Source organism: Heterodontus francisci, chromosome 35 (genome assembly GCF_036365525.1).
Source record: "Heterodontus francisci isolate sHetFra1 chromosome 35, sHetFra1.hap1, whole genome shotgun sequence".
In the NCBI taxonomy this organism is placed as follows: Eukaryota; Metazoa; Chordata; class Chondrichthyes; order Heterodontiformes; family Heterodontidae; genus Heterodontus; species Heterodontus francisci.
The window spans coordinates 1665522-1687352 of record NC_090405.1 but is presented as its reverse complement, the minus strand read 5'-3'; positions in this window follow the sequence as shown (position 1 = coordinate 1687352).

Below are 21831 nucleotides of genomic sequence, written 5' to 3'. Positions count from 1 at the left end.
TGTGTGGGGAAGGGGTTTCAGTGTCTGGGGAAGGTATTTCAGTGTGTGGGGAAGGTGTTTCAGTGTGTGGGGAAGGTGTTTCAGTGTGTGGGGAAGGTGTTTCTGTGTGTGGGGAAGGGGTTTCAGTGTGTGGGGATGTGTTTCAGTGTGTGGGGAAGGGGTTTCAGTGTGTGGGGAAGGGTTTCACTGTGTGCGGAAGGGGTTTCTGTGTGTGGGGAAGGGGTTTCATTGTGTGGGGAAGGGCTTCAGTGTGTGGGGATAGGTTTCAGTGTGTGTGGAAGGGGAAGAAGTGCGTGGGGAAGCTGTTTCAGTGTGTGGGGAAGGGGTTTCAGTGTTTGGGGAAGGGGTTTCAGTGTGTGGGGTTGGTGTTTCAGTGTGTGGGGAAGGGGTTTCAGAGTGTGGGGAAGGGTTTCAGTGTGTGGGGAAGGGGTTTCAGTATGTGGGGAAGGGGTTTCAGAGTGTGGGGAATTGGTTTCAATGTGGGGGAAGGGGATTCAGTGTGTGGGGAAGGGGATTCAGTGTGTGTGGAAGGCGTTTCAGTGTGTGGGGATGTATTAAAGTGTGTGTGTGGAAGGGGTTTCAGTGTGTGGGGAAGGTGTTTCAGTGTGTGGGGAAGGGTTTAACTGTGTGGGGAAGGGGTTTCAGTGTGTGGGGAAGGTGTTTCAGTGTGTGGGGAAGGTGTTTCAGTGTGTGGGGAAGGTGTTTCAGTGTGTGGGAAAGGGGTATCAGTATGTGGGGAAGGGGTTTCAGTGTGTGAGGAAGGTGTTTCATTGTGTGTGGAAGGGGTTTCAGTGTGTGCGGAAGGGGTTTCAGTGTGTGGGGAAGGGGTTTCAGTGTGTGGGGATGAGTTTCAGTGTGTGAGGAAGGGGTTTCAGTGTGTGGGGAAGGGTTTCACTGTGAGAGGAATGGGTTTCATTTTGTGGGGAAGGGGTTTCAGTGTGTGGGGAAAGTGTTTCAGAGTGTGGGGATGTACTTCAGCGTGTGGGGAAGGGGTTTCATTGTGTGGGGATGTGTTTCAGTGTGTGGGGAAGGGGTTTCAGTGTGTGGGGATGGGGTTTCAGTGTGTGGGGAAGGTGTTTCAATGTCTGGGGAAGGTATTTCAGTGTGTGGGGAAGGTGTTTCAGTGTGTGGGGAAGGTGTTTCAGTGTGCGGGGAAGGTGTTTCTGTGTGTGGGGATGTGTTTTAGTGTGTGGGGATGTATTTCAGTGTATGGGGAAGGGTTTCAGTGTGTGGGGAAGTTGTTTCAGTGTGCGGGGATGGGTTTCAGTGTGTGGGGATGGGTTTCAGTGTGTGGGCATGGGTTTCAGTGTGTGGGGATGGGGTTCAGTGTGTGCGGAAGTGGTATCAGTGTGCGGAGAAGGTGTTTCATTGTGTGGGGATGGGTTTCAGTGTGTGGGGATGGGTTTCAGTGTGTCGGGATGGGTTTCAGTGTGTGCGGAAGGGGTTTCAGTGTGTGGGGAAGTTGTTTCAGTGTGTGGGGATGGGTGTCAGTGTGTGGGGATGGAATTCAGTGTGTGTGGAAGGAGTTTCAGTGTGTGGGGAAGGTGTTTCAGTGTGTGGGGATGGGTTTCAGTGTGTGGGGATGGGTTTCAGTGTGTCGGGATGGGTTTCAGTGTGTGCGGAAGGGGTTTCAGTGTGTGGGGAAGGTGTTTCAGTGTGTGGGGATTGGTTTCAGTGTGTGGGGATGGAATTCAGTGTGTGTGGAAGGAGTATCAGTGTGTGGGGACGGGGTTTCAGTGTGTGGGGAAGGGGTTTCAGTGTCTGGGGATGGTTTTCAGTGTGTGGGGAAGGGGTTTCAGTGTGTGGGGATAGGTTTCAGTGTGTGTGGAAGGGGAATACGTGCGTGGGGAAGCTGTTTCAGTGTGTGGGGAAGGGGTTTCAGTGTGTGGGGAAGGGGTTTCAGTGTGTGGGGAAGGTGCTTCAGTGTGTGGGGAAGGGGTTTCAGAGTGTGGGGAAGGGTTTCAGTGTGTGGGGAAGGGGTTTCAGTATGTGGGGAAGGGGTTTCAGAGTGTGGGGAATGGTTTCAATGTGGGGGAAGGGGATTCAGTGTGTGGGGAAGGGGATTCAGTGTGTGTGGAAGGCGTTTCAGTGTGTGGGGATGTGTTTAAGTGTGTGTGTGGAAGGGGTTTCAGTGTGTGGGGAAGGTGTTTCAGTGTGTGGGGAAGGGTTTAACTGTGTGCGGAAGGGGTTTCAGTGTGTGGGGAAGGGGTTTCAGTGTGTGGGGAAGGTGTTTCAGTGTGTGGGGAAGGTGTTTCAGTGTGTGGGAAAGGGGTATCGGTATGTGGGGAAGGGGTTTCAGTGTGTGGGGAAGGGGTTTCAGTGTGTGGGGATGAGTTTCAGTGTGTGAGGAAGGGGTTTCAGTGTGTGGGGAAGGGTTTCACTGTGAGAGGAATGGGTTTCATTGTGTGGGGAAGGTGTTTCAGTGCGTGGGGAAAGTGTTTCAGCGTGTGGGGATGTACTTCAGAGTGTGGGGAAGGGGTTTCATTGTGTGGGGATGTGTTTCAGTGTGTGGGGAAGGGGTTTCAGTGTGTGGGGAAGGGGTTTCAGTGTGTGGGGAAGGGGTTTCAGTGTCTGGGGAAGGTATTTCAGTGTGTGGGGAAGGTGTTTCAGTGTGTGGGGAAGGTGTTTCAGTGTGTGGGGAAGGTGTTTCTGTGTGTGGGGATGTGTTTCAGTGTGTGGGGATGTGTTTCAGTGTGTGGGGAAGGGTTTCAGTGTGTGGGGAAGGTGTTTCAGTGTGTGGGGAAGGGTTTAACTGTGTGCGGAAGGGGTTTCAGTGTGTGGGGAAGGGGTTTCAGTGTGTGGGGAAGGTGTTTCAGTGTGTGGGGAAGGTTTTTCAGTGTGTGGGAAAGGGGTATCGGTATGTGGGGAAGGGGTTTCAGTGTGTGGGGAAGGGGTTTCAGTGTGTGTGGATGAGTTTCAGTGTGTGAGGAAGGGGTTTCAGTGAGTGGGGAAGCTTTTCACTGTGAGAGGAATGGGTTTCATTTTGTGGGGAAGGGGTTTCAGTGTGTGGGGAAAGTGTTTCAGAGTGTGGGGATGTACTTCAGCGTGTGGGGAAGGGGTTTCATTGAGTGGGGATGTGTTTCAGTGTGTGGGGAAGGGGTTTCAGTGTGTGGGGATGGGGTTTCAGTGTGTGGGGAAGGTGTTTCAATGTCTGGGGAAGGTATTTCAGTGTGTGGGGAAGGTGTTTCAGTGTGTGGGGAAGGTGTTTCAGTGTGCGGGGAAGGTGTTTCTGTGTGTGGGGATGTGTTTTAGTGTGTGGGGATGTATTTCAGTGTATGGGGAAGGGTTTCAGTGTGTGGGGAAGTTGTTTCAGTGTGCGGGGATGGGTTTCAGTGTGTGGGGATGGGTTTCAGTGTGTGGGCATGGGTTTCAGTGTTTGCGGAAGGGGTTTCAGTGTGTGGGAAAGGTGTTTCAGAGTGTGGGGATGTGTTTAGGTGTGTGGGGAATGGCTTTCAGTATGTGGGGAAGGGGTTTCAGTGAGTGGTGGTGGGGTACAGTGTGTGGGGATGGATTTTAGTGTGTGGGGATGGGTTGTAGTGTGTGCGGAAGGGGTTTCAGTGTGTGGGGAATGTGTTTCAGTGTGTGGAAGTGGTTTCAGTGCGTGGGGAATGAGTTTCAGTGTGTGTGAAAGGTGTTTCAGTGTGTGGGGAAGGTGTTTCAGTGTGTGGGGATGTGTGTCAATGTGTGGGGACTGTGCTTCAGTGGGTGGGGAAGGGTTTCAGTTTGTGGGGAAGGTGTTTCAGTGTGTGGGGAAGGTGTTTCTGTGTGTGGGGATGTGTTTCAGTGTGTGGGGATGTGTTTCAGTGTGTGGGGAAGGGTTTCAGTGTGTGGGGAAGGTGTTTCAGTGTGTGGGGAAGGGTTTAACTGTGTGCGGAAGGGGTTTCAGTGTGTGGGGAAGGGGTTTCAGTGTGTGGGGAATGAGTTTCAGTGTGTGTGAAAGGTGTTTCAGTGTGTGGGGAAGGTGTTTCAGTGTGTGGGGATGTGTGTCAATGTGTGGGGACTGTGCTTCAGTGGGTGGGGAAGGGTTTCAGTTTGTGGGGAAGGTGTTTCAGTGTGTGGGGATGGGTTTCAGTGTGTGGGGATGGGTTTCAGTGTGTGGGGATGGGGTTCAGTGTGTGCGGAAGTGGTATCAGTGTGCGGAGAAGGTGTTTCATTGTGTGGGGATGGGTTTCAGTGTGTGGGGATGGGTTTCAGTGTGTCGGGATGGGTTTCAGTGTGTGCGGAAGGGGTTTCAGTGTGTGGGGAAGTTGTTTCAGTGTGTGGGGATGGGTGTCAGTGTGTGGGGATGGAATTCAGTGTGTGTGGAAGGAGTTTCAGTGTGTGGGGAAGGTGTTTCAGTGTGTGGGGATGGGTTTCAGTGTGTGGGGATGGGTTTCAGTGTGTCGGGATGGGTTTCAGTGTGTGCGGAAGGGGTTTCAGTGTGTGGGGAAGGTGTTTCAGTGTGTGGGGATTGGTTTCAGTGTGTGGGGATGGAATTCAGTGTGTGTGGAAGGAGTATCAGTGTGTGGGGACGGGGTTTCAGTGTGTGGGGAAGGGGTTTCAGTGTCTGGGGATGGTTTTCAGTGTGTGGGGAAGGGGTTTCAGTGTGTGGGGATAGGTTTCAGTGTGTGTGGAAGGGGAATACGTGCGTGGGGAAGCTGTTTCAGTGTGTGGGGAAGGGGTTTCAGTGTGTGGGGAAGGGGTTTCAGTGTGTGGGGAAGGTGCTTCAGTGTGTGGGGAAGGGGTTTCAGAGTGTGGGGAAGGGTTTCAGTGTGTGGGGAAGGGTTTTCAGTATGTGGGGAAGGGGTTTCAGAGTGTGGGGAATGGTTTCAATGTGGGGGAAGGGGATTCAGTGTGTGGGGAAGGGGATTCAGTGTGTGTGGAAGGCGTTTCAGTGTGTGGGGATGTGTTTAAGTGTGTGTGTGGAAGGGGTTTCAGTGTGTGGGGAAGGTGTTTCAGTGTGTGGGGAAGGGTTTAACTGTGTGCGGAAGGGGTTTCAGTGTGTGGGGAAGGTGTTTCAGTGTGTGGGGAAGGTGTTTCAGTGTGTGGGAAAGGGGTATCGGTATGTGGGGAAGGGGTTTCAGTGTGTGGGGAAGGGGTTTCAGTGTGTGGGGATGAGTTTCAGTGTGTGAGGAAGGGGTTTCAGTGTGTGGGGAAGGGTTTCACTGTGAGAGGAATGGGTTTCATTGTGAGGGGAAGGTGTTTCAGTGCGTGGGGAAAGTGTTTCAGAGTGTGGGGATGTACTTCAGAGTGTGGGGAAGGGGTTTCATTGTGTGGGGATGTGTTTCAGTGTGTGGGGAAGGGGTTTCAGTGTGTGGGGAAGGGGTTTCAGTGTGTGGGGAAGGGGTTTCAGTGTCTGGGGAAGGTATTTCAGTGTGTGGGGAAGGTGTTTCAGTGTGTGGGGAAGGTGTTTCAGTGTGTGGGGAAGGTGTTTCTGTGTGTGGGGATGTGTTTCAGTGTGTGGGGATGTGTTTCAGTGTGTGGGGAAGGGTTTCAGTGTGTGGGGAAGGTGTTTCAGTGTGTGGGGAAGGGTTTAAATGTGTGCGGAAGGGGTTTCAGTGTGTGGGGAAGGGGTTTCAGTGTGTGGGGAAGGTGTTTCAGTGTGTGGGGAAGGTTTTTCAGTGTGTGGGAAAGGGGTATCGGTATGTGGGGAAGGGGTTTCAGTGTGTGGGGAAGGGGTTTCAGTGTGTGGGGATGAGTTTCAGTGTGTGAGGAAGGGGTTTCAGTGTGTGGGGAAGCTTTTCACTGTGAGAGGAATGGGATTCATTGTGTGGGGAAGGTGTTTCAGTGCGTGGGGAAGGTGTTTCAGTGTGTGGGGAAGGTGTTTCATTGTGTGGGGAAGGTGTTTCAGTGTGTGGGGAAGGTGTTTCAGTGTGTGGGGAAGGTGTTTCTGTGTGTGGGGATATGTTTCAGTGTGTGGGGATGTGTTTCAGTGTGTGGGGAAGGGTTTCAGTGTGTGGGGAAGTTGTTTCAGTGTGCGGGGATGGGTTTCAGTGTGTGGGGATGGGTTTCAGTGTGTGGGCATGGGTTTCAGTGTTTGCGGAAGGGGTTTCAGTGTGTGGGGAAGGTGTTTCAGAGTGTGGGGATGTGTTTAGGTGTGTGGGGAAGGGCTTTCAGTGTGTGGGGAAGGGGTTTCAGTGTGTGGTGATGGGGTTTCAGTGTGTGGGGATGGGTTTTAGTGTGTGGGGATGGGTTTTAGTGTGTGCAGAAGGGGTTTCAGTGTGTGGGGAATGTGTTTCAGTGTATGGAAGCTGTTTCAGTGTGTGGGGAAGGGGTTTCATGTGTGTGGCGAAGTTGTTTCAGTGTGTGGGGAAGGTGTTTCAGTGTGTGGGGAAGGGGTTTCAGTGTGTGGGGAAGGTGTTTCAGTGTCTGGGGAAGGTATTTCAGTGTGTGGGGAAGGTGTTTCAGTGTGTGGGGAAGGTGTCTCAGTGTGTGGGGTAGGTGTTTCTGTGTGTGGGGATGTGTTTCAATGTGTGGGGATGTGTTTCAGTGTGTGGGGAAGGGTTTTAGTGTGTGGGGAAGTTGTTTCAGTGTGTGGGGATGGGTTTCAGTGTGTGGGGATGGGTTTCAGTGTGTGGGCATGGGTTTCAGTGTGTGTTGGTGGGGTTTCAGTGTGTGGGGATGGGTTTTAGTGTGTGCGGAAGGGGTTTCAGTGTGTGGGGAATGTATTTCAATGTGTGGAAGTGGTTTCAGTGTGTGGGGAATGGGTTTCAGTGTGTGTGGAAGGTGTTTCAGTGTGTGGGGAAGGTGTTTCAGTGTGTGGGGAAGGTGTTTCAGTGTGTGGGCTAGGTGTTTTAGTGTGTGGGGATGTGTGTCAATGTGTGGGGACTGTGTTTCTGTGGGTGGGGAAGGGTTTCAGTTTGTGGGGAAGTTGTTTCAGAGTGTGGGGAAGGGTTTCAGTGTGTGGGGATGGGTTTCAGTGTGTGGGGATGGGTTTCAGTGTGTGTGGAAGGGGTTTCAATGTGTGGGGAAGGTGTTTCAGTGTGTGGGAATGGGTTTCAGTGTGTGGGGATGGGTTTCAGTGTGTCGGGATGGGTTTCAGTGTGTGTGTAAGGGGTTTCAGTGTGTGGGGAAGGTGTTTCAGTGTGTGGGGAAGGGTTTAACTGTGTGCGGAAGGGATTTCAGTGTGTGAGGAAGGGGTTTCAGTGTGTGGGGAATGTGTTTCAGTGTGTGGGGAAGGTGTTTCAGTGTGTGGGAAAGGGGTATCAGTATGTGGGGAAGGAGTTTCAGTGTGTGGGGTAGGTGTTTCATTGTGTGTGGAAGGGGTTTCAGTGTGTGCGGAAGGGGTTTCAGTGTGTGGGGAAGGGGTTTCAATGTGTGGGGAAGGGTTTCCCTGTGAGAGGAATGGGTTTCCTTGTGTGGGGAAGGGGTTTCAGTGTGTGGGGAAAGTGTTTCAGAGTGTGGGGATGTACTTCAGAGTGTGGGGAAGGGGTTTCATTGTGTGGGGATGTGTTTCAGTGTGTGGGGAAGGGGTTTCAGTGTGTGGGGATGTGTTTCAGTGTGTGGGGAAGGGGTTTCAGTGTGTGGGGAAGGGTTTCACTGTGTGCGGAAGGGGTTTCTGTGTGTGGGGAAGGGGTTTCATTGTGTGGGGAAGGGCTTCACTGTGTGGGGAAGGGGTTTCAGTGTGTGGGGAAGGGGTTTCAGTGTGTGGAGAAGGGTTTCAGTTTGTGGGGAAGGGATTTCAGTGTGTGGGGAAGGGGTTTCTGTTTGTGGGGAAGGGTTTTCAGTGTGTGGGGAATTGTTTCTGTGTGTCGGGACGGGTTACAGTGTGTGGGGAAGCTGTTTCAGTGTGTGGGGAAGGGGTTTCAGTGTGTGGCGAAGTTGTTTCAGTGTGTGGGGAAGGGGTTTCAGTGTGTGGGGAAGGGGTTTCAGTGTGTGGAGAAGGGTTTCAGTGTGTGGGGAAGGGATTTCAGTGTGTGGGGAAGGGGTTTCTGTTTGTGGGGAAGGGTTTTCAGTGTGTGGGGAATTGTTTCTGTGTGTGGGGACGGGTTACAGTGTGTGGGGAAGCTGTTTCAGTGTGTGGGGAAGGGGTTTCAGTGTGTGGAGAAGTTGTTTCAGTGTGTGGGGAAGGTGTTTCAGTGTGTGGGGAAGGGGTTTCAGTGTGTGGGGAAGGTGTTTCAGTGTCTGGGGAAGGTATTTCAGTGTGTGGGGAAGGTGTTTCAGTGCGTGGGGTAGGTGCTTCTGTGTGTGGGGATGTGTTTCAATGTGTGGGGATGTGTTTCAGTGTGTGGGGAAGGGTTTCAGTGTGTGGGGAAGTTGTTTCATTGTGTGGGGATGGGTTTCAGTGTGTGGGGATGGGTTTCAGTGTGTGGGCATGGGTTTCAGTGTTTGTGGAAGGGGTTTCGGTGTGTGGGGAAGGTGTTTCAGAGTGTGGGGATGTGTTTAAGTGTGTGGGGCAGGGCTTTCAGTGTTTGGGGAAGGGGTTTCAGTGTGTGTTGGTGGTGTTTCAGTGTGTGGGGATGGGTTTTAGTGTGTGCGGAAGGGGTTTCAGTGTGTGGGGAATGTATTTCAATGTGTGGAAGTGGTTTCAGTGTGTGGGGAATGGGTTTCAGTGTGTGTGGAAGGTGTTTCAGTGTGTGGGGAAGGTGTTTCAGTGTGTGGGGAAGGTGTTTCAGTGTGTGGGCTAGGTGTTTTAGTGTGTGGGGATGTGTGTCAATGTGTGGGGACTGTGTTTCAGTGGGTGGGGAAGGGTTTCAGTTTGTGGGGAAGTTGTTTCAGTGTGTGGGGAAGGGTTTCAGTGTGTGGGGATGGGTTTCAGTGTGTGGGGATGGGTTTCAGTGTGTGTGGAAGGGGTTTCAATGTGTGGGGAAGGTGTTTCGGTGTGTGGGGATGGGTTTCAGTGTGTGGGGATGGGTTTCAGTGTGTCGGGATGGGTTTCAGTGTGTGTGGATTGGGTTTCAGTGTGTGGGGAAGGTGTTTCATTGTGTGTGGAAGGGGTTTCAGTGTGTGCGGAAGGGGTTTCAGTGTGTGGGGAAGGGGTTTCAATGTGTGGGGAAGTGTTTCCCTGTGAGAGGAATGGGTTTCCTTGTGTGGGGAAGGGGTTTCAGTGTGTGGGGAAAGTGTTTCAGAGTGTGGGGATGTACTTCAGAGTGTGGGGAAGGGGTTTCATTGTGTGGGGATGTGTTTCAGTGTGTGGGGAAGGGGTTTCAGTGTGTGGGGATGTGTTTCAGTGTGTGGGGAAGGGGTTTCAGTGTGTGGGGAAGGGTTTCACTGTGTGCGGAAGTGGTTTCTGTGTGTGGGGAAGGGGTTTCATTGTGTGGGGAAGGGCTTCAGTGTGTGGGGAAAGGGTTTCAGTGTGTGGGGAAGGGGTTTCAGTGTGTGGAGAAGGGTTTCAGTGTGTGGGGAAGGGATTTCAGTGTGTGGGGAAGGGGTTTCTGTTTGTGGGGAAGGGTTTTCAGTGTGTGGGGAATTGTTTCTGTGTGTGGGGACGGGTTACAGTGTGTGGGGAAGCTGTTTCAGTGAGTGGGGAAGGGGTTTCAGTGTGTGGCGAAGTTGTTTCAGTGTGTGGGGAAGGTGTTTCAGTGTGTGGGGAAGGGGTTTCAGTGTGTGGGGAAGGTGTTTCAGTGTGTGGGGAAGGTGTCTCAGTGTGTGGGGAAGGTGTTTCTGTGTGTGGGGATGTGTTTCAATGTGTGGGGATGTGTTTCAGTGTGTGGGGAAGGGTTGCAGTGTGTGGGGAAGTTGTTTCAGTGTGTGGGGATGGGTTTCAGTGTGTGGGGAAGGGGTTTCAGTGTGTGGGGAAGGTGTTTCAGAGTGTGGGGATGTGTTTAAGTGTGTGGGGAAGGGCTTTCAGTGTGTGGGGAAGGGGTTTCAGTGTGTGGTGGTGGCGTTTCAGTGTGTGGGGATGGGTTTTAGTGTGTGTGGAAGGGGTTTCAGTGTGTGGGGAATGGGTTTCAGTGTGTGTGGAAGGTGTTTCAGTGTGTGGGGAAGGTGTTTCAGTGTGTTGGGAAGGTGTTTCAGTGTGTGGGCTAGGTGTTTTAGTGTGTGGGGATGTGTGTCAATGTGTGGGGACTGTGTTTCAGTGGGTGGGGAAGGGTTTCAGTTTGTGGGGAAGTTGTTTCAGTGTGTGGGAAGGGTTTCAGTGTGTGGGGATGGGTTTCAGTGTGTCGGGCTGGGTTTCAGTGTGTGTGGAAGGGGTTTCAATGTGTGGGGAAGGTGTTTGAGCGTGTGGGGATGGGTTTCAGTGTGTGGGGATGGGTTTCAGTGTGTCGGGATGGGTTTCAGTGTGTGTGGAAGGGGTTTCAGTGTGTGGGAAAGGTGTTTCAGTGTGTGGGGATGGGTTTCAGTGTGTGGGGATGGAATTCAGTGTGTGTGGATGGAGTTTCAGTGTGTGGGAACGGGGTTTCAGTGTGTGGGGACGGTGTTTCAGTGTCTGGGGATGGTTTTCAGTGTGTGGGGAAGGGGTTTCAGTGTGTGGGGATAGGTTTCAGTGTGTGGGGATGGAATTCAGTGTGTGTGGAAGGAGTTTCAGTGTGTGGGGACGGGGTTTCAGTGTGTGGGGAAGGGGTTTCAGTGTCTGGGGATGGTTTTCAGTGTGTGTGGAAGGGGAATCAGAGCGTGGGGTAGCTGTTTCAGTGTGTGGGGAAGGGGTTTCAGTCTGTGGGGAAGGGGTTTCAGTGCGTGGGGAAGGGGTTTCAGTTTGTGGGGAAGGTGTTTCAGTGTGTGGGGAAGGGGTTTCAGAGTGTGGGGAAGGGTTTCAGTGTTTGGGGAAGGGATTTCAGTATGTGGGGAAGGGGTTTCAGAATGTGGGGAATGGTTTCAATGTGGGGGAAGGGGATTCAGTGTGTGGGGAAGGGGATTCAGTGTGTGTGGAAGGCGTTTCAGTGTGTGGGGATGTGTTTAAGTGTGTGTGTGGAAGGGGTTTCAGTGTGTGGGGAAGGTGTTTCAGTGTGTGGGGAACGGTTTAACTGTATGTGGAAGGGGTTTCAGTGTTTGGGGAAGGGGTTTCAGTGTGTGAGGAAGGTGTTTCAGTGTGTGGGGAAGGTGTTTCAGTGTGTGGGAAAGGGGTATCAGTATGTGGGGAAAGGGTTTCAGTGTGTGGGGAAGGTGTTTCATTGTGTGTGGAAGGGGTTTCAGTGTGTGCGGAAGGGGTTTCATTGTGTGGGATAGGGGTTTCAGTGTGTGGGGAAGTGTTTCAGTATGTGCGGAAGGGGTTTCAGTGTGTGGGGAAGGGGTTTCAGTGTGTGGGGATGAGTTTCTGTGTGTGAGGAAGGGGTTTCAGTGTGTGGGGAAGAGGTTTCAGTGCGTGGGGAAGGGGTTTCAGTTTGTGGGGAAGGTGTTTCAGTGTGTGGGGAAGGGGTTTCAGAGTGTGGGGAAGGGTTTCAGTGTGTGGGGAAGGGATTTCAGTATGTGGGGAAGGGGTTTCAGAATGTGGGGAATGGTTTCAATGTGGGGGAAGGGGATTCAGTGTGTGGGGAAGGGGATTCAGTGTGTGTGGAAGGCGTTTCAGTGTGTGGGGATGTGTTTAAGTGTGTGTGTGGAAGGGGTTTCAGTGTGTGGGGAAGGTGTTTCAGTGTGTGGGGAAGGGTTTAACTGTGTGCGGAAGGGGTTTCAGTGTTTGGGGAAGGGGTTTCAGTGTGTGGGGAAGGTGTTTCAGTGTGTGGGGAAGGTGTTTCAGTGTGTGGGAAAGGGGTATCAGTATGTGGGGAAGGGGTTTCAGTGTGTGGGGAAGGTGTTTCATTGTGTGTGGAAGGGGTTTCCTTGTGTGGGGTAGGGGTTTCAGTGTGTGGGGAAGTGTTTCAGTATGTGCGGAAGGGGTTTCAGTGTGTGGGGAAGGGGTTTCAGTGTGTGGGGATGAGTTTCACTGTGTGAGGAAGGGGTTTCAGTGTGTGGGGAAGGGTTTCACTGTGAGAGGAATGGTTTCAGTGTGTGGGGAAGGGGTTTCAGTGTGTGGGGAAGGTGTTTCAGAGTATGGGGATGTGCTTCAGAGTGTGGGGAAGGGGTTTCATTGTGTTGGGATGTGTTTCAGTGTGTGGGGAAGGGGTTTCAGTGTGTGGGGATGTGTTTCAGTGTGTTGGGAAGGGGTTTCTGTGTGTGGGGAAGTGGTTTCATTGTGTGGGAAAGGCGTTTCAATGTGTGTGGAAGAGGTTTCAGTGGGTGGGGAAGGGGTTTCTGTGTGTGGGGAAGTGGTTTCATTGTGTGGGAAAGGCGTTTCAGTGTGTGTGGAAGTGGTTTCAGTGGGTGGGGAAGGGGTTTCTGTGTGTGGGGAAGGGGTTTCAGTGTGTGGGGAAGGCGTTTCAGTGTGTGCGGTAGGAGTTTCAACTGTGTGGGGAAGATGTTTCAGTGTGTGGGGAAGGGGTTTCTGTGTGTGGGGAAGGGGTTTCAGTCTGTGGGGAAGGGATTCATGGTGTGCGGAAGGTGTTTCAGTGTGTGGGGAAAGTTTTCAGTGTGTGGGGATGTGTTTCAGTGTGTGATTAAGGGGTTTCAGTGTGTGGGGATGTGTTTCAGTGTGTGGGGAAGGGGTTTCAGTGTGTGGCGATGTGTTTCAATGTGTGGGGAAGGGGTTTCAGTGTGTGGGGAAGGGTTTCACTGTGTGCGGAAGGGGTTTCAGTGTGTGGGGAAGGTGTTTCAGTGTGTGGGGAAGGTGTTTCAGTGTGTGGGAAAGGGGTATCAGTATGTGGGGAAGGGGTTTCAGTGTGTGGGGAAGGTGTTTCATTGTGTGTGGAAGGGGTTTCAGTGTGTGCGGAAGGGGTTTCATTGTGTGGGGTAGGGGTTTCAGTGTGTGGGGAAGTGTTTCAGTATGTGCGGAAGGGGTTTCAGTTTGTGGGGAAGGGGTTTCAGTGTGTGGGGATGAGTTTCAGTGTGTGAGGAAGGGGTTTCAGTGTGTGGGGAAGCGGTTTCAGTGCGTGGGGAAGGGGTTTCAGTTTGTGGGGAAGGTGTTTCAGTGTGTGGGGAAGGGGTTTCAGTTTGTGGGGAAGGTGTTTCAGTGTGTGGGGAAGGGGTTTCAGAGTGTGGGGAAGGGTTTCAGTGTGTGGGGAAGGGATTTCAGTATGTGGGGAAGGGGTTTTAGAATGTGGGGAATGATTTCAATGTGGGGGAAGGGGATTCAGTGTGTGGGGAAGGGGATTCAGTGTGTGTGGAAGGCGTTTCAGTGTGTGGGGATGTGTTTAAGTGTGTGTGTGGAAGGGGTTTCAGTGTGTGGGGAAGGTGTTTCAGTGTGTGGGGAAGGGTTTAACTGTGTGCGGAAGGGGTTTCAGTGTTTGGGGAAGGGGTTTCAGTGTGTGGGGAAGGTGTTTCAGTGTGTGGGGAAGGTGTTTCAGTGTGTGGGAAAGGGGTATCAGTATGTGGGGAAGGGGTTTCAGTGTGTGGGGAAGGTGTTTCATTGTGTGTGGAAGGGGTTTCAGTGTGTGCGGAAGGGGTTTCATTGTGTGGGCTAGGGGTTTCAGTGTGTGGGGAATGTGTTTCAGAGTATGGGGATGTGCTTCAGCGTGTGGGGAAGGGGTTTCATTGTGTTGGGATGTGTTTCAGTGTGTGGGGAAGGAGTTTCAGTGTGTGGGGATGTGTTTCAGTGTTGGGGAAGGTGTTTCTGTGTGTGGGGAAGGTGTTTCATTGTGTGGGGAAGGCGTTTCAGTGTGTGTGGAAGTGGTTTCAGTGTGTGGGGAAGGGGTTTCTGTGTGTGGGGAAGGGGTTTCAGTGTGTGAGGAAGGGGTTTCAGTGTGTGGGGAAGGGTTTCACTGTGAGAGGAATGGGTTTCATTGTGTGGGGAAGGTGTTTCAGTGTGTGGGGAAAGTGTTTCAGAGTGTGGGGATGTACTTCAGAGTGTGGGGAAGGGGTTTCATTGTGTGGGGATGTGTTTCAGTGTGTGGGGAAGGGGTTTCAGTGTGTGGGGAAGGGGTTTCAGTGTGTGGGGAAGGGGTTTCAGTGTCTGGGGAAGGTATTTCAGTGTGTGGGGAAGGTGTTTCAGTGTGTGGGGAAGGTGTTTCAGTGTGTGGGGAAGGTGTTTCTGTGAGTGGGGAAGGGGTTTCATTGTGTGGGGATGTGTTTCAGTGTGTGGGGAAGGGGTTTCAGTGTGTGGGGATGTGTTTCAGTGTGTGGGGAAGGGGTTTCAGTGTGTGGGGAAGGGTTTCACTGTGTGCGGAAGGGGTTTCTGTGTGTGGGGAAGGGGTTTCATTGTGTGGGGAAGGGGTTTCTGTGTGTAGGGAAGGGGTTTCAGTCTGTGGGGAAGGGATTCATGGTGTGCGGAAGGTGTTTCAGTGTGTGGGGAAAGTTTTCAGTGAGTGGGGATGTGTTTCAGTGTGTGAGGAAGGGGTTTCAGTGTGTGGGGATGTGTTTCAGTGTGTGGGGAAGGGGTTTCAGTGTGTGGGGAAGGGTTTCACTGTGTGGGGAAGATGTTTCAGTGTGTGCGGAAGGGGTTTCAGTGTGTGGGGAAGGAGTTTCAGTGTGTGGGGATGGGTTTCAGTGTGAGGGGATGGGTTTCAGTGTGTCGGGATGGGTTTCAGTGTGTGCGGAAGGGGTTTCAGTGTGTGGGGAATGTGTTTCAGTGTGTGTGGAAGGAGTTTCAGTGTGTGGGGACGGCGTTTCAGTGTGTGGGGAAGGGGTTTCAGTGTCTGGGGATGGTTTTCAGTGTGTGGGGAAGGCGTTTCAGTGTGTGGTGATAGGTTTCAGTGTGTGTGGAAGGGGAATCAGTGCGTGGGGAAGGTGTTTCAGTGTGTGGGCAAGGGGTTTCAGTGCGTGGGGAAGGGGTTTCAGTGTGTGGGGAAGGGGTTTCAGAATGTGGGGAAGGGTTTCAGTGTGTGGGGAAGGGGTTTCAGTATGTGGGGAAGGGATTTCAGAGTGTGGGGAATGGTTTCAATGTGGGGGAAGGGGATTCAGTGTGTGGGGAAGGGGATTCAGTTTGTGTGGAAGGCGTTTCAGTGTGTGGGGATGTGTTTAAGTGTGCTTGTGGAAGGGGTTTCAGTGTGTGGGGAAGGTGTTTCAGTGTGTGGGGAAGGGTTTAACTGTGTGCGGAAGGGGTTTCAGTGTTTGGGGAAGGGGTTTCAGTGTGTGGGGAAGGTGTTTCAGTGTGTGGGGAAGGTGTTTCAGTGTGTGGGAAAGGGGTATCAGTATGTGGGGAAGGGGTTTCAGTGTGTGGGGAACGTGTTTCATTGTGTGTGGAAGGGGTTTCAGTGTGTGCGGAAGGTGTTTCAGTGTGTGGGGTAGGGGTTTCAGTGTGTGGGGAAGTGTTTCAGTATGTGCGGAAGGGATTTCAGTGTGTGGGGAAGGGGTTTCAGTGTGTGGGGATGAGTTTCAGTGTGTGAGGAAGGGGTTTCAGTGTGTGGGGAAGGGTTTCACTGTGAGAGGAATGGGTTTCAGTGTGTTGGGTTGTGTTTCAGTGTGTGGGGAAGGGGTTTCAGTGTGTGGGGATGTGTTTCAGTGTGTGGGGAAGGGGTTTCTGTGTGTGGGGAAGGGGTTTCATTGTGTGGGGAAGGCGTTTCAGTGTGTGTGGAAGTGGTTTCAGTGGGTGGGGAAGGGGTTTCTGTGTGTGGGGAAGGGGTTTCAGTGTGTGGGGAAGGCGTTTCAGGATGTGCGGTAGGAGTTTCAACTGTGTGGGGAAGATGTTTCAGTGTGTGGGGAAGGGGTTTCTGTGTGTGGGGAAGGGGTTTCAGTCTGTGGGGATGGCATTCATGGTGTGCGGAAGGTGTTTCAGTGTGTGGGGAAAGTTTTCAGTGTGTGGGGATGTGTTTCAGTGTGTGAGGAAGGGGTTTCAGTGTGTGGGGATGTGTTTCAGTGTGTGGGGAAGGGGTTTCAGTGTGTGGCGATGTGCTTCAATGTGTGGGGAAGGGGTTTCAGTGTGTGGGGAAGGGTTTCACTGTGTGCGGAAGGGGTTTCAGAGTGTGGGGAAGTGGGTTCAGTGTGTGGGGAAGATGTTTCAGTTTGTGCGGAAGGGGTTTCAGTGTGTGGGGAAGGGGTATCAGTATGTGGGGAAGGGGTTTCACTGTGTTGGGAAGGTGTTTCAGTGTGTGCGGAAGGGGTTTCAGTGTGTGCAGAAGGTGTTTCAGTGTGTGGGGATGGGGGTTCTGTGTGTGGGGAAGGAGTTTCATTGTGTGCGGAAGGGGTTTCAGTGTGTGGGGAAGGGGATTCAGTCTGTGGGGAAGGTGTTTCATTTATGTGGAAGGTGTTTCGTTGTGTGCGGAAGGTGTTTCAGTGTGTAGGGAAGGGGTTTCAGTGTGTGGGGAAGGGGTTTCATTGTGTGGGGAAGGGGTTTCAGTGTGTGGGGAATTGTTTAACTGTGTGCGGAAGGGGTTTCAGTGTGTGGGGAAGTTGTTTCAGTGTGTGGGGAAGGGGTTTCACTATGTGGGGAAAGGGTTTCAGTGTGTGGGGAGGGGCTACAGAGTGTGGGGAAGGGGTTTCAGTGTGTGGAGAAGGGTTTCAGTGTGTGGGAAGGGGTTTCAGTGTGTGGGGAAGGGGTTTCTGTTTGTGGGGAAGGGGTTTCAGTGTGCGGGGAAGGTGTTTCAGTGTCTGGGGAAGGTATTTCAGTGTTGGGGGAAGGTGTTTCAGTGTGTGGGGAAGGTGTTTCAGTGTGTGGGGAAGGTGTTTCTGTGTGTGGGGATGTGTTTCAGTGTGTGGGGATGTGTTTCAGTGTGTGCGGACGGGTTTCAGTGTGTGGGGAAGTTGTTTCAGTGTGTGGGGATGGGTTTCAGTGTGTGGGGATGGGTTTCAGTGTGTAGGCATGGGTTAAAGTGTTTGTGGAAGGGGTTTCAGTGTGTAGGGAAGGTGTTTCAGAGTGTGAGGATGCGTTTAAGTGTGTGGGGAAGGGCTTTCAGTGTGTGGGGAAGGGATTTCAGTGTGTGTTTTGCTGGGGTTTTAGTGTGTGGGGAAGGGTTTTAGTCTGTGCGGAAGGGGTTTCAGTGTGTGGGGAATGTGTTTCAGTGTGTGGAAGTGGTTTCAGTGTGTGGGGAATGGGTTTCAGTGTGTGTGGAAGGTGTTGCAGTGTGTGGGGAAGGTGTTTCAGTGTGTGGGGAAGGTGTTTCAGTGTGTGGGGAAGGTGTTTCAGTGTGTGGGGATGTGTGTCAATGTGCGGGGACTGTGTTTCAGTGGGTGGGGAAGGGTTTCAGTTTGTGGGGAAGTTGTTATAGTGTGTGGGGAAGGGTTTCAGTGTGTGGGGATGGGTTTCAGTGTGTGGGGATGGGTTTCAGTGTGTGCGGAAGGGGTTTCAGTGTGTGGGGAAGGTGTTTCAGTGTGTGGGGATGGGTTTCAGTGTGTGGGGGTGGGTTTCAGTTTGTCGGGATGGGTTTCAGTGTGTGCGGAAGGGGTTTCAGTGTGTGGGGAAGGTGTTTCAGTATGTGGGGATGGGTTTCAGTGTGTGGGGATGGAATTCAATGTGTGTGGAAGGAGTTTCAGTGTGTGGGGACGGGGTATCAGTGTGTGGGGAAGGGGTTTCAGTGTCTGGGGATGGTTTTCAGTGTGTGGGGAAGGGGTTTCAGTGTGTGGGGATAGGTTTCAGTGTGTGTGGAAGGGGAATCAGTGCGTGGGGAAGCTGTTTCAGTGTGTGGGGAAGGGGTTTCAGTGCGTGGGGAAGGGGTTTCAGTGTGTGGGGAAGGTGTTTCAGTGTGTGGGGAAGGGGTTTCAGAGTGTGGGGAAGGGTTTCAGTGTGTGGGGAAGGGGTTTCAGTATGTGGGGAAGGGGTTTCAGAGTGTGGGGAATGGTTTCAATGTGGGGGAAGGGGATTCAGTGTGTGGGGAAGGGGATTTAGTGTGTGTGGAAGGCATTTCAGTGTGTGGGGATGTGTTTAAGTGTGTGTGTGGAAGGGGTTTCAGTGTGTGGGGAAGGCGTTTCAGTGTGTGCGGTAGGGGTTTCATCTGTGTGGGGAAGATGTTTCAGTGTGTGGGGAAAGTTTTCAGTGTGTGGGGATGTGTTTCAGTGTGTGAGGAAGGGGTTTCAGTGTGTGGGGATGTGTTTCAGTGTGTGGGAAGGGGTTTCAGTGTGTGGCGATGTGTTTCAATGTGTGGGGAAGGGGGTTCAGTGTGTGGGGAAGTGTTTCAGTATGTGCGGAAGGGGTTTCAGTGTGTGGGGAAGGGGTTTCACTGTGTGGGGAAGGTGTTTCAGTTTGTGCGGAAGGGGTTTCAGTGTGTGCAGAAGGTATTTCAGTGTGTGGGGATTGGGGTTCTGTGTGTTGGGAAGGAGTTTCATTGTGTGCGGAAGGGGTTTCAGTGTGTGGGGAAGGGGATTCAGTGTGTGGCAAGGTGTTTCATTTATGTTGAAGTTGTTTTGTTGTGTGCAGAAGGTGTTTCAGTGTGTAGGGAAGGGGTTTCAGTGTGTGGGGAAGGGGGTTCATTATGTGGGGAAGCGGTTTCAGTGTGTGGGGATGTTGTTTCAGTGTGTGGGGAAGGGGTTTCACTATGTGGGGAAAGGGTTTCAGTGTGTGGGGAGGGGCTTCAGAGTGTGGGGAAGCGGTTTCAGTGTGAGGGGAAGGGGTTTCAGTGTGTGGAGAAGGGTTTCAGTGTGTGGGGAAGGGGTTTCAGTGTGTGGGGAAGGGGTTTCTGTTTGTGGGGAAGGGTTTTCAGAGTGTGGGGAATTGTTTCTGTGTGTGGGGAAGGGTTACAGTGTGTGGGGAAGGGGTTTCAGTGTGTGGGGAAGGTGTTTCAGTGTCTGGGGAAGGTATTTCAGTGTTTGGGGAAGGTGTTTCAGTGTGTGGGGAAGGTGTTTCTGTGTGTGGGGATGTGTTTCAGTGTGTGGGGATGTGTTTCAGTGTGTGGGGAAGGGTTTCAGTGTGTGGGGAAGTTGTTTCAGTGTGTGGGGATGGGTTTCAGTGTGTGCGGATGGGTTTCAGTGTGTGGGCATGGGTTTCAGGATGTGGGGATGGGTTTCAGTGTGTGGGGAGGGTGTTTCAGAGTATGGGGATGTGTTTAAGAGTGTGGGGAAGGGCTTTCAGTGTGTGGGGAAGGGGTTTCAGTGTGTGGTGGTGGGGTTTCAGTGTGTGGAAGTGGTTTCAGTGTGTGGGGAATGGGTTTCAGTGTGTGGGGAAGATGTTTCAGCGTGTGGGGAAGGTGTTTCAGTGTGCGGGGAAGGTGTTTCAGTGTGTGGGGATGTGTGTCAATGTGAGGGGACTGTGTTTCAGTGGGTGGGGAAGGGTTTCAGTTTGTGGGGAAGGTGTTTCAGTGTGTGGGGATGGGTTTCAGTTTGTGGGGAAGGTGTTTCAGTGTGTGGGGAAGGGGTTTCAGTTTGTGGGGAAGGTGTTTCAGTGTGTGGGGAAGGGGTTTCAGAGTGTGGGGAAGGGTTTCAGTGTGTGGGGAAGGGATTTCAGTATGTGGGGAAGGGGTTTTAGAATGTGGGGAATGGTTTCAATGTGGGGGAAGGGGATTCAGTGTGTGGGGAAGTGGATTCAGTGTGTGTGGAAGGCGTTTCAGTGTGTGGGGATGTGTTTAAGTGTGTGTGTGGAAGGGGTTTCAGTGTGTGGGGAAGGTGTTTCAGTGTGTGGGGAAGGGTTTAACTGTGTGCGGAAGGGGTTTCAGTGTTTGGGGAAGGGGTTTCAGTGTGTGGGGAAGGTGTTTCAGTGTGTGGGGAAGGTGTTTCAGTGTGTGGGAAAGGGGTATCAGTATGTGGGGAAGGGGTTTCAGTGTGTGGGGAAGGTGTTTCATTGTGTGTGGAAGGGGTTTCAGTGTGTGCGGAAGGGGTTTCATTGTGTGGGGTAGGGGTTTCAGTGTGTGGGGAAGGTGTTTCAGAGTATGGGGATGTGCTTCAGCGTGTGGGGAAGGGGTTTCATTGTGTTGGGATGTGTTTCAGTGTGTGGGGAAGGAGTTTCAGTGTGTGGGGATGTGTTTCAGTGTTGGGGAAGGTGTTTCTGTGTGTGGGGAAGGTGTTTCATTGTGTGGGGAAGGCGTTTCAGTGTGTGTGGAAGTGGTTTCAGTGTGTGGGGAAGGGGTTTCTGTGTGTGGGGAAGGGGTTTCAGTGTGTGAGGAAGGGGTTTCAGTGTGTGGGGAAGGGTTTCACTGTGAGAGGAATGGGTTTCATTGTGTGGGGAAGGTGTTTCAGTGTGTGGGGAAAGTGTTTCAGAGTGTGGGGATGTACTTCAGAGTGTGGGGAAGGGGTTTCATTGTGTGGGGATGTGTTTCAGTGTGTGGGGAAGGGGTTTCAGTGTGTGGGGAAGGGGTTTCAGTGTGTGGGGAAGGGGTTTCAGTGTCTGGGGAAGGTATTTCAGTGTGTGGGGAAGGTGTTTCAGTGTGTGGGGAAGGTGTTTCAGTGTGTGGGGAAGGTGTTTCTGTGAGTGGGGAAGGGGTTTCATTGTGTGGGGATGTGTTTCAGTGTGTGGGGAAGGGGTTTCAGTGTGTGGGGATGTGTTTCAGTGTGTGGGGAAGCGGTTTCAGTGTGTGGGGAAGGGTTTCACTGTGTGCGGAAGGGGTTTCTGTGTGTGGGGAAGGGGTTTCATTGTGTGGGGAAGGGGTTTCTGTGTGTAGGGAAGGGGTTTCAGTCTGTGGGGAAGGGATTCATGGTGTGCGGAAGGTGTTTCAGTGTGTGGGGAAAGTTTTCAGTGAGTGGGGATGTGTTTCAGTGTGTGAGGAAGGGGTTTCAGTGTGTGGGGATGTGTTTCAGTGTGTGGGGAAGGGGTTTCAGTGTGTGGGGAAGGGTTTCACTGTGTGGGGAAGATGTTTCAGTGTGTGCGGAAGGGGTTTCAGTGTGTGGGGAAGGAGTTTCAGTGTGTGGGGATGGGTTTCAGTGTGAGGGGATGGGTTTCAGTGTGTCGGGATGGGTTTCAGTGTGTGCGGAAGGGGTTTCAGTGTGTGGGGAATGTGTTTCAGTGTGTGTGGAAGGAGTTTCAGTGTGTGGGGACGGCGTTTCAGTGTGTGGGGAAGGGGTTTCAGTGTCTGGGGATGGTTTTCAGTGTGTGGGGAAGGCGTTTCAGTGTGTGGTGATAGGTTTCAGTGTGTGTGGAAGGGGAATCAGTGCGTGGGGAAGGTGTTTCAGTGTGTGGGCAAGGGGTTTCAGTGCGTGGGGAAGGGGTTTCAGTGTGTGGGGAAGGGGTTTCAGTATGTGGGGAAGGGTTTCAGTGTGTGGGGAAGGGGTTTCAGTATGTGGGGAAGGGGTTTCAGAGTGTGGGGAATGGTTTCAATGTGGGGGAAGGGGATTCAGTGTGTGGGGAAGGGGATTCAGTTTGTGTGGAAGGCGTTTCAGTGTGTGGGGATGTGTTTAAGTGTGCTTGTGGAAGGGGTTTCAGTGTGTGGGGAAGGTGTTTCAGTGTGTGGGGAAGGGTTTAACTGTGTGCGGAAGGGGTTTCAGTGTTTGGGGAAGGGGTTTCAGTGTGTGGGGAAGGTGTTTCAGTGTGTGGGGAAGGTGTTTCAGTGTGTGGGAAAGGGGTATCAGTATGTGGGGAAGGGGTTTCAGTGTGTGGGGAACGTGTTTCATTGTGTGTGGAAGGGGTTTCAGTGTGTGCGGAAGGTGTTTCAGTGTGTGGGGTAGGGGTTTCAGTGTGTGGGGAAGTGTTTCAGTATGTGCGGAAGGGATTTCAGTGTGTGGGGAAGGGGTTTCAGTGTGTGGGGATGAGTTTCAGTGTGTGAGGAAGGGGTTTCAGTGTGTGGGGAAGGGTTTCACTGTGAGAGGAATGGGTTTCAGTGTGTGGGGAACGGGTTTCAGTGTGTGGGGAAGGTGTTTCAGAGTATGGGGATGTGCTTCAGAGTGTGTGGAAGGGGTTTCATTGTGTTGGGTTGTGTTTCAGTGTGTGGGGAAGGGGTTTCAGTGTGTGGGGATGTGTTTCAGTGTGTGGGGAAGGGGTTTCTGTGTGTGGGGAAGGGGTTTCATTGTGTGGGGAAGGCGTTTCAGTGTGTGTGGAAGTGGTTTCAGTGGGTGGGGAAGGGGTTTCTGTGTGTGGAGAAGGGGTTTCAGTGTGTGGGGAAGGCGTTTCAGGATGTGCGGTAGGAGTTTCAACTGTGTGGGGAAGATGTT